The following is an 11995-nucleotide window of genomic DNA, read 5'->3' on the forward strand; positions in this document are numbered from 1 at the left end:
GGAGTTTAATGGTGTTCTGATCTGGAGAAAAGGTTGGGTGACCGCTGAGCAGCTATCCCTCAACACGGACGCAGCTGGGAGCCTGGGTTTTGGGGCGGTCCTGGGGAACAGATGGTGTGCCAGCCAGTGGCCAGATAGGTGGCATGCGCAGGGGCTCACAAAAAAACATCACTTTCCTCGAGCTATTCCCAATAATAGTGGCTCTGACCGTCTGGAAAGAGGAGATAAGGAACCTGAAACTCACCTTATGGTCTGATAACAAGGGGGTAGTGCAGGCCATTAACAGAGGCGCAGCAAGATGCCCTGACATGTTGAGGTTAATGCGGCAGTTGGTTAAATTGCAGCTGGAGGGGAACCTGGAGCTGAAGGCTCGACACGTGGTGGGGACAGAGAACACAGTTGCAGACGCGCTTTCCCGGTCCCAAATGAAGCGGTTCAGACAACTTGTACCCGGGGCGGACAAGGAGATGACCCCCTTTCCACCATACCTGTGGGACCTGGGGGGGTTGACCTGTCCAGATTAATAGGGCACTCGCTCACCTCTGAGGCGCACAGGAGATACAAGAAATACGCGGGCACAGTAATGAGAATTGGGGGCATAGAGTCACTGGAGGACAAAGCCAAGGCACGCACAGCGGTGGAGAAATTCGTGCAATGGGCATTCGACGCCAAGAAAACGAGGTCCTGGGCCCAGGCCCACCTGGCCGCCATTGCTCACTTTGCCAAGCTCTACACAGGCGAGGACCCCACGGCATCTGCCTATCTAAAAGCAGCTTTGAAAGGATGGCGAAGGGTTGAGGGGACCAAGAAGGACGGCAGGCGCCCCATTGACTTTGACAAGCTGAGGCAGCTACTGAGTGCCCTAACCAGCATCATTTCAGACAAATATGAGCTGCTACTTTTCAGGGCGGCCTTCACCACGGCATTCTTTGGGGCATTTCGGGTAAGCGAGATAGTGGCTCCCAACAAATCAGGCCCGGCACAGCGTTGCCTGCAAGCGAGGGACATCAAGCCAATGGTAAGGGCCGTTGAGCTCACGCTTAGGCAATCCAAAACGGACAGGGCACGAAAGGGGACGGCGATACGCCTACACTGCATCCCAGAGGCGGGGCTCTGCGCAGTGTGCTGGCTGTTTAAATACATGGCGGCCCGCCCGGCGGGCGAGGGTCCCCTCTTCATACATCAGGATGGAAGGAACTTGAGCAGGTTCCAGTTCACAGCTGTAATGCGCCAGGGCCTTAGTAAGGCCGGTTTTCAGGCAACATTATTTGCTCCGCATTCCTTCAGGATCGGTGCGGCGACCTCGGCATCGCAGCATGGCATGCCAGAGGACAGGATCCAGGCCGTGGGTAGATGGCGTTCCAGGGCCTACAAGTCCTACATACGCCCACATCTCATATAAAAAAAAAAAGAGAGGGGCGAGGAAGGAGGACGGGGGGAAGTGGGGGGGGGAGCAGCCGCCTTGGGATGCCGCACGGCAGGGTTCTTGCCCTCCCTCGACCACACCCGGTGCGCAGCAAGCCACCTTAATGGAGCATTTTCTCTTGACAGGGGGACGTCCGCGGCTTGTCTGGGTGGTGGGACATTCATTCGTGTCCAGAATGGAGTCCTGGTGGCGGCGAGTGGGTCACAAAGAAAGCAGACCCAAGGCGACATACATCCGCTGGATAGGACGGCCCGGCATGAGATGGGAGCAGTTACTACCGACCCTGGACGGCCTTATGGAAGACTCAGCGTGGCTGCCAGATGTACTGATCATACATCTCGGGGGGGAACGACCTAACACGTTTGGGCCACAAGGCGGTGGGCCAGGCCATTCAAAAGGACCTCACCAAAGCGCCGGCATGGCTGGGTCCCACGACAGTGGTCTGGTCAGAGATGATCAGCAGGAGGCACTGGAGGGGTGCCGACTCCAACAAAGCAGTAGATAACGCAAGGCGCAAGTTAAATATCGCCATGCACAAGTTTTGCTCGACCAATGGCCTGGAATCAATCCGGCATGGCCTCATCCACCCAGGCCGCCCAGAGCTCTACGGACAAGATGGGGTGCATCTGTCCGACAAAGGAATGGAGGTGTTCTGGAGTAACTTGTGGGGCGCAATAGCGCTCGCTGGTTGTCTTTAAAAAAAAAAAAAAAAAAAAAGGTGGGTAGCCACGAACCAAGGGCAAGGGGGGGAGCCGCAGAAAGACGTGAGCCTCCCTGTGGCGTGGCGGAAATCCTACAATGGTTGGCTAACCAAACACACCGGTGGGCGGTGTGTAGGAGGAGGGCCACTCACTTTTGAATGCCGCACGGCAGGGTGACGTGGCCGCACAAAGGAGGGGAGGAACAGATGGAGACGGCACTCGCGGCCCAGACCCGGCCAGACGGCAGGGCGCAAATGGTAGTGAGCTGGGGACCTAACTCCAGGCAGAGAAGCTCTCCTCCATGACACCCAAAAGGGTGTGGCCAACCAACCACTGGAACACCAATAAACTGACTAAGAACTGGTTGTTCACAAGTGCCATTTACGAACTGAGGGGTGCACAAAAGACACCTGTACCAGATGAAGGTGTCATAATCTGTAATGTGATGTGCATGATTGATGACTAGAGTTCGCAAATGAAGATTGCACAACCAGTATGTTATTAATATTGTTATTAATAATCTTTATTGATATTAATAAATCTGCGGCCAACAATGACCACCACTAAGAACTGCTATTGTTGGCTGACCGGCAAGTAAGTATGTATTGGTGACCCACTGAATGGGCACATGCGAGGGTTAATGGCCGTGGGTGTTCAGTACTGTTTCATGAAATGACACCGGACTTCTGCATTTGCCCAGGACCTCTATGTGGGCCACCTGAGTGGCCCCATCGGAAGCCCCCTGGAGAGCAGCATGACCCGGGCGAAGAATGGATTTAGCTCGAGGAGGACTGAGGCTGGCTGCCCGGGAGAAGCGAGCGGAGGATGTATGATTAAACAACTACCACTTATACAATGAGTGCCTAAACCAGGAAGGCTAACTAACGACCAAAGCCAAACCACTACGTTTTGAACAACGACTTACTAAACCACGAAAATGATTTAATTGCCATATAACCGGAATGTACCACTATGTTCAAAACAACACAAGATTGAAGATTTTTTTTTATTATTAAACAACACTTCTAATGAAAATTATTTATAGTGAAGAATCTTGAAATTAACAATCAAATAATCATTTTTAAAAAAGTACGGAAGACTTACAAATAGACAGTAATGGACGGAAATAAACTATGCAATATAATTCCATCATCTGTTTTTATAATAAAGACAGACTAGAATGCTAACTATAACAACGGCATAACAAATGGAAAAATAACTCAAAATACACTGGGGCATATTATCAAGCCTGTGCGCTAAAATTATCGCCGCTTTATCGGCCGAAAACGGCCGATAAAGCGGCGATAATGGGCTTGATAATATGCTCTATGGGATTCCAATCGAAGCACATGTTAGATGTGAAGACATCTAACATGGGCTTCGATTGGAATTCCACAGAGCATATTATCAAGCCCATTATCGCCGCTTTATCGGCCGTTTTCGGCCGATAAAGCGGCGATAATTTTAGCGCACAGGCTTGATAATATGCCCCACTATTTTTATTTTTATTAACATACAATTTCCACACAAAATAAAAAAAATGTAAAACCTGTTTCCCGAACATATTTTCATTTTTATAAAGAATTGCCTCAAATTAAACATAAAAAACGGCTAACCATCGTTTTCTGACCTTTTCAACTATGTAAACCAGATTGAACAGTCTCACAGAGCACGTCAAAATTGCATCATTGAAAAACAAACCTACAGTGCCATCTACTGGCCTAACGAGGTAAATGTATACAAATTCAATTATTACGACAGCGTAAATACAATAAGGAAATTAAAAATCAATTTAAACTAATATTTGTTACTTTTTTACAAAAACTTGAAAACGGACTAAGTTACTTAATAAATTGATTTAATAAAATACAAAACATATATATATTTTTTTTAATAAAAATTTAAATACTTAATAATTGAAACAATTTGTTTAAGAGGTCGTGGTTCATGTACAGTAGTTGTTAAGGAGGTCCTGGCTAAGTTCAAGCTTGTTGTTTAGGAGTCGTTGTTAAGCCCACTCGTTGTAAGGGATTTGTTATTAAGGTTGTTTCTCGTGAGCGGCACGACCCGAGGCCTACCTTCATTCAGCGAGCCTTCTGAAACCGGACTGACTTGAGCCTACCTGCTAGAGTTGTGGGTGCCCAAAAGGGGCCCCGGCCCGGTCTGCATTCCTTAGTTGGGTGCCTGCCACGGGCCAGTTTGAAGGGCCAAGGACACAAGCTAAGGCCACCTGTATGTTCGGTGAGGCCCAGAGGAGAGACACGCATACTACCGAAGTGAGTTCGGACTGGGCGGGAAAGTGCCCCTTAGCAGCTGACCGTGGACTACAACTGGTGAGCAATTGGGCTGGTTAGACACTTGAACTCCCAGCCATGGATAGGATTGGGCCCTAGGTCTTCACACTGTGTACAATGGGGATCATCGGGATGTGGCGGATCGATGCCCTCAGGGGGGTATTGCTGTGGTTCTGGGGGTTCTCCTGTTGGGCCTGACTGACTCAAGTGGGTGTGGTGTGAGTTGGCCGGACACCGCCTTCTCTATGTGGCTGAAGCGGGCGAACCACTGCAACAAGTTCATATTTGGACACCTGGATAGAGCTAAGCTTGGCCTTGCTACGACACCGGCGGTGAGTCTGTGGACACCCCACCCATGCGTGGTCTCTCAATCTTGAGCCATCGGGCTGACCACTTGGGATGAGCTGGTACCCTTTGTGGACCTCTAACCTTGAATCCGCTTGACCACAACACCTTGTGAAACATCCCATCGGGAGAGGAGTAAGAGAGGTGGGAGCCCTGGTACTCAACACCCCACAAAGGTCCAACCCCCTGTGAACGGCTGGACTCCCCACTGCCCTGAGCCTGCCCTGCTCCAAGAGTGCCAGAGGCTGAAACACACTACCGCCTTGGCAGCCGCCCACTTGGTCAACCCGTGATGGCTATAGTCAGATCTGAAAAGGACAGCAACCTGAAAGAGATGCTCTCCAGGCCGGTCGGGGGCACCTCTGGAGATTGCCCTCCAATGTCTACTACACCTTATACACAAGACAAGGAAGCCCTGGAGAAGCTAGTGACCTGCTCCTTCCTTGAATCTTTGTTCACATCCCTCAGGGAAGATTGCAGGATATTAAAAAGGACCTTTCCAATGAAATCCGGGAGCTCCGGACAGACATTGATTCTTTTGGGGACGGCATTGCTACCTTAGAGGAGGAGGGTAGTGGCCATGTTGGAGACATTGAGGCTCTACAACAGTAAATCCTTTGCCTCCACGACCAGCAGATAGATCTTCAGGCACATGCTGAGGATCTTGAGAATAGATTCCATCAGATTATCACCCGAATCATAGGTGTATAGTCAGATGCAGAAGGCAGGGACCTAGTTGACTTTGTCACCAATCTCTTTTGAACAATCCTGGATGCCCCTCCAACTCTTGAGATAAAGATGGACCGAGTACACAGAGTTAGCCTCCCTCATGTGAAGACTGCCCCTCCAGGGGCCATTCTGATCTGCATTCACGACTTCCAGGTGAAGGAAGACATCCTGGACAAGGCCAGAGAGAAACAACCCATCACCTTCAGGTAACACCCACTCTCTACCAAGACCTGACAGCGACTACCCTGCAGAAAATAGCAGCAACCTCTCACCTCTGGTGCATGGGGTGACCTACTTATGGGTGCATCCATTCTTCCTTATATTCTGTCTAAACTGGAAACATTTCCAGCTACAATCACTGAACGAAACATGCGGTGTGTTGAGCATAGACTTGGGAGCGGACAGCTCCTCCGTCCAAGCATCTCCATCCCACTCAACAAATTGTCGTACTCACTGGTGAACCCGTGGACTGGGGAAAAGGATTGCCCAACCGGACCCAGCCATGATTGCTAAGGGACAACAGGCAGCATTGGAGTTTATCCCAGAGGTGCTGGCTAAAGCGGTTTCTCCTCATAACACAGTTGGGTGCGTATATTTGCTGACTGCATTGCCGGCAGTTGGGTGGCAGGGTGGAGGGATGGAGAAGTGTGGCTACAGAATTGCCCCTCTACATCTGAAACTTGGAACTGTGGATCCATTTTCCCTTTTGATTGAGTACTTATCTTCCTGTTGGAACAGCTCCTTGTTGGGTTAAAAGGGTTTCTGTTTAGTTTAGAGATACACTCACGCTCACAGCAGTCACAACATGATGCACACAAAGAACTTGTGAGATCCAGGAGATGCCATGCTAGCTCCTGAACCACACACCAACTGTCCCTTGGGACAGCCATGAGACTCCTTCAGATATTTTAAGAGGGGCACATCCCTTAGGATCCTCACCTTCAATGTCAAGGGCCTTAATAGCCTAGTTAAACATAGGGCAGTATTATCATACTTGGAGAATACGGCGTGGACATATGCCTACTCCAGGAAACACACCTCCTCTCACAAGATTGTCACAGGCTCTGCTCTTTCTGCCCTGGCTGGTAAACAGTCAATATAGCCAGTTGGTCGTGGCAAGCTTTCTGAAGCTCCTGGCTTGTCTCAAGGTTTTTTCTGGCCTTCCCCATGTACTCAGTCATACGTAAACGCGGACCAAGGACATAGTCAACAATTACCTGTTTAGGGGGTTTGAGAGGCTGCTCTCAGCCCTGTTTCACCAGACACAATAGACCCCTAACTGGATGTCCAAATGGAAGTTCAAATAGGCTGTAGCCCACCCCTTCTGAGGAACCTCTCTGCAGGCAAAGAGAAGGCAGGGTACAAAGACATCCCATTTTCACCTCAGCTTTTCTGGGAGTCCCATGATCATACCCTTGAGGGTCTTGTTGAACTTTTCAACAAGCTCATTGCACTGTGGATGGTAGGGTGTGGCAAACATGTAGTTTATACCACACTCGTTCCACATTGCAGTGATTTAGCTAGACATGAAGTTTGCATCTCTGTCCGACAAGCCCTCCTTAGGAGACCCAACTCTGGAAAAGACTTCCCGAAGGGCTCTAGCTGCCTAGGACCTATATTGTTCCCAAGTGGAGTAACTTCTGAATACCTAGTGGCATAGTCATCCACCACTAGAATGCAACTTTTTCCAGATGCTGGGTTGAACAGACCAACAACGCCTATCCCTACCCTCTCAAGGGAAACCTCGACTATGGGAAATGAAACTAAGGGGGCTTTTCTAGTGCCATCAAACTTACCACTGGCTTGGCAAGAGATACAGGAGCAACAAAACTCCTTGTCCCAAGTCGTGCTTTACCTGGGTTGTCCTGCAAGGGAAATGTCCTGTGCTCGGGATAGAAGAAAACCCCTACATTTCTGATGAATCACCAACCTCCTGGTGGCACCTTGTTTGGGGTCTATACACTCTGAAAACACGAGCCCATCTTCCCACCAACTGATCCTGTGGGAGGAAACTGACATTCCTTTCCTCCTCAGAAAAAGCTTACTGTCTGAGCAGGTCAAGAGAGGGGCATGATTTCTGCTCCAGACTCAAACCTGCCTTGGAAGGGCCCTCTTCCCCAAAGAACTCTGTCATATCAGGCCCAAATTCCTCTAGAACAGTTCCTTCATGTGGCCTGAGGTCATTTTTAGGTCCGATGCCCATCCAATTCCCAGGGGAGATGAGCTGATTGATACTCTGGCCTCTGCCAAGTATCTTAGTACCTTTGACCTGACTCCTGGCTACTGGCAAATCAGACTCCCTGAGGATGCCAAATCAAAAACAGCATTTTTAACCCCTAGTGGGTATTATCAACTTATTATGATGTCTTTTGGATTGAAGAATGCACCTGCCACATTTCAGAGATAGGTGAACAAAGCCCTAACCGGTATGGAAGACTATAGTGCAGCATATTTAGATGATTTTGCTGTCTTTAGCTCCACCTGGGAGGATCACCTGGTCCACCTCTGGAATGTTCTGGAGACTCTGCTGAAGGCAAGCCTCACTCTCAAGCCAGATAGGGCAGAGCAAGGTTGTGTACTTGGGCCACCTTGTAGGTGGAGGCCAGGTTCAACCACTGAAGAGCAAAATCCAGACCTTAATGGACTGGGTTGCTGCAACTACTCAGACTCAGGTCAGAGCTTTCTTGGGACTGACTGGGTACTACAGGATGGATGTTTGTTAAGGACTATGGATCCATAATGAAAGCCTGTAGGACCCTGGCTCTGTATAGCTATACCAAAGTAAGGTATAGTGTGCACAAAGTCCAGGGGGTCCCCATAGCAGAGGCTAAATTAAACAGCTCTCTTTGTGGTAGTGTGGTCGAGCAGTTAGGCTTATGAGGAGTGTGTGAAGAATTTATTGTATTCACTCAATCAAGGCTGATGGCACACACTCAGAGGAAGAATCCAGACCTATGAGGTATAAAACAAAAGATATGATTATGTTTTATTTCTAGAAGCAAGCATTACTTGCCACAGGTAAGTGATATATACTTTTAAATGCAAAACTTTACTAGGAAATACAGTTGTGGTTTAAACTGCAATCGTTACAGGTTGGTATTTGCTTTTAAAAAAGTTTAGAATACATAGAGATTACTTTGGAATTTTGGATTAGTTTTATATTACTTTTGAATTGCATCAACTACTCAGGGTGATATGCCTAGATATCACAGCATGGACCCTACAATACAAAGACACCTTTTGGTTTAAAGCACAGATGTTTTTCTTACATACTCAGAACATGTTAGGAGCAAAAACCTATAGAATTGGTTCCTATGGGGAAAAGAGTGTTAATGGTTTACAGGTAAGTAATTGACCTGTAAGTATGGCTTTTGGGTTAGGACCAAAGTTTCCCACTGTCCAGTTAGCCAATCAAACTGCCCAACCAGAGGCAATAGGGCAGCGGAGTGCAGAGGCCCAGTGTTTACCAGTGTTTACCAATGGGGCTCGGGCCATCAGCTGGGGGCTGCTTATGAGCAGGCCACTTGGATCTGGGAGCAAAGTCTGGGGTTAGGATCAGCACTGCAGGGGCCAACAATCAGCTCAGGAGCTGCGCTCCAGCATCACAGAAGCGGCCGGATGAAGAGTGCCAAGAAGACATCGGGAGCCCTGTGGTTTGCAATGGAGCTCTCCGGTTTGAAGAAAATGCTGCAGACTCGGACACGGTTTCCTGAAGGTGATCACCAGCAGGAGAGGTAATTTGGGTTCTTGGGGGATGCCTGACCACCATTAGTTGGGGCACCCGTGGACTAGGGGCATCGGCTGCAGGGGTGTCTTGAGACATTGAGTCCTTTTACCAGCTCTGGTCGGGAAGACCATTCAGTTTGAGGCTGCAGGAATTGGCTTGAAGCTGGAGGAGATCACCAGATCCCTGGACAGGATCACCGGGGAGACCTCTTCATGGAGTTGGGCCACTCAAACCTGGGCTGTCGATATCGGGTGCAGAGTGGTGCAGAACCACGGAGCAGCCTTGTTCTGTGTTGGAGTCTTTGGTTGAGCAAATCCAGTGCTCTCAGGAGACAGGGTATGTCAGATGAGTGCATGGCAGGATCTCCAGGTTCTAGGGTGCTGCTGGCTGCTGGACATGCCGGGTTTTCTGCTGTATTCAGGTCAGAGTCTGGACAGGGCAGGAAGGCTGGGGCCAAAGAATTTGGTGTCCTCTTCTTCCTGGGTTTGCATGGCTCTTCAGTCATTCTTCTTTCTTCCTTGAATCTGAGGAGGCAAGGTTCAGGGTCACCCCTAAATACTAAATTTAGGGGCATTTACAGGGGTGTGCAGGTCAGGACCAATAGGTCCCTACCTTGGGTTGAGCGCATCCCCTATTATGCCGCCCTCCAGTGGGAGGGGGTATGATCCTCTCTCTAATTGTCTGGGTCCCCTCATCTTCAGGATGGAGGGGACTGAGATGAGTGCTTCACCTCGCCTCCCCCACCTGAGGGGTGGGGTTGCCAAAGCTGAGCACACATCTCCTCCTAACCTGGTTTTCTGCTGATTCTCCCACCCAAAGTGGGGTCAGAACTGGTGGGAGCCAGTTGTTGGGGAAAGCAAAAGGCAGGGATAGCTTACAATGGTGGCAGGCATTTGAAGTTTCCCCTGAGTGGATCCAGCCCATCCTGGGGGAGGAGGCATGACACCTTGCTCAAGATGGGCTTTGTCTTTTGACCCAGATGGCGGAGGCTCTTTACCCAGGGGCCAGAAACCTGTCTCCTGGTGGCACATGGCAGGTAGCCATTCAGGAACCCCACCAGGGTTGGTCCTTTTTCAGGGGGCATCTCTAAGATGCCTTCTTAGTGCATTTTAAGTAAATCCCACACACACTGGTATCAGTGTGGGTTTAATGTGCTGAGAAGTTTGTTACCAAACTTCCTAGGTTTCAGTAAAGCCATTATGGAACTGTGGCGTTTGTAATGACGAACTCCCGGAGCATATATTTTTTTGGGCTTTACTGCACTTACAATGTCTAAGAACGTATCTTAAAAAGGTATGCAGGATTATTTCTATAAATTGATTAATCAGAGTAATGGAGTTTGTATGCAGCAAGTACATGAAGAGAGTAACTGTGCAGGGTGCCTTCTAGCATGGCAAGCTTGAGATAACACCTTAGCTGCTTTGGAATGTCCAGCTCCAGTGCTGAACGTTCCATTGCGCAGGTGCAGCTGGAATGTCCAACGGCCGACAGCAGCACTCCCGAGGTAGTGGTGCCGTCGGCCGTTGGTATAGGCGCAGCACTTAAGAGGTTAGAGATTCAAAACACACAATCAAAGCATTAATAGGATACAATTCATCTGGTAGAAAAGGAACCTTTCATACAAGGTGAATTCAAAACGTCCTAAGTTGACCATGTCTGGAAACACGAACACAAGTGGGGAGTCATCGAAATAGATGTACGAAGACTCCAGGACAGAAGATGGACCTTTAAAAGAACCCCATTAAAAGCTATAAGGTACTCTTGGATTACACCATGGTCTAAAGCCCTGATGATAATCTCCCAATGCAGAAGGGGATTGGAAACGCGTCGGCACGTCTTTAATCGTCTGCGAGGGACCAACATTGAATGGGACTCTAGTGAGGGTGTCATAATTGAAACATACCCCGAGAGCGAACTTTTATAAAAAATAATTTTCCCCGCAGCCTGCCTGTCATAGTGCCACATAGAATGTGAATTTTGGCAGGCAATTGTTGAAATTTTGGACTGGTGTAATTAATTGATGCAAATACAACAGTGTTTTGTCTATGTTTTTGATTATAATATGTTTTTGTAAAATGTTTTTCATTCAATTTTGATTCGCACAATATACTGAATGAAATGTGTATTCCTCCTATGCTTCAAGAGTAATGAACAGTTGTTTAAGATCTAAATCAGACCCTTAGTCCGAAGGTAAACCTTTGATCAGAACCTATCACTCCTAGCAATTCTATCTGACCCACACTCTATTGCAGTTTGCCTAAAACTTTGACCAGCGTGACCAAATACCACAAGTGGCGCTTTAAGCTTTTTGGTGCTAGAACTGTACAATTTTTTATTTGATCTTTAAAATTCATATCTCCGGTTTCCTACATTGGGTGTATGTCATTTTGGTGTCAATCTCAAGATAAAAATATTTTCTATATTTTTAAATTGGTGCTGACTTTTTATTGTGTTGTGGATTTTAATTATTTACTGTTTTGGTGATGTTAAATGCGTTACACTTACCTGTCTCCTAAGATAAGCCGACTGCTTGTTTGCTAAACTATCAAGGGTGGAGCAAGGACTGATTTATTGAGACTTGACTTGACCTATTAGTGATTGTTGTATTATTAGTAGCTGAAGGTGAATACCTCAACCTACTGATAATCCACTTTCCTACATTTGGTGTGTAGTTGTGGAATCCAGAACTTGTGTTTCAAAACAACATTCAGTATTTAAGTTCGACAGTTAAAAATCTTCTAAATAGACCTAGTGCAAAAAATTGTTTTACATT

Source organism: Lissotriton vulgaris, chromosome 4_1, assembly GCF_964263255.1.
Source record: "Lissotriton vulgaris chromosome 4_1, aLisVul1.2, whole genome shotgun sequence".
Lineage (NCBI taxonomy): Eukaryota > Metazoa > Chordata > Amphibia > Caudata > Salamandridae > Lissotriton > Lissotriton vulgaris.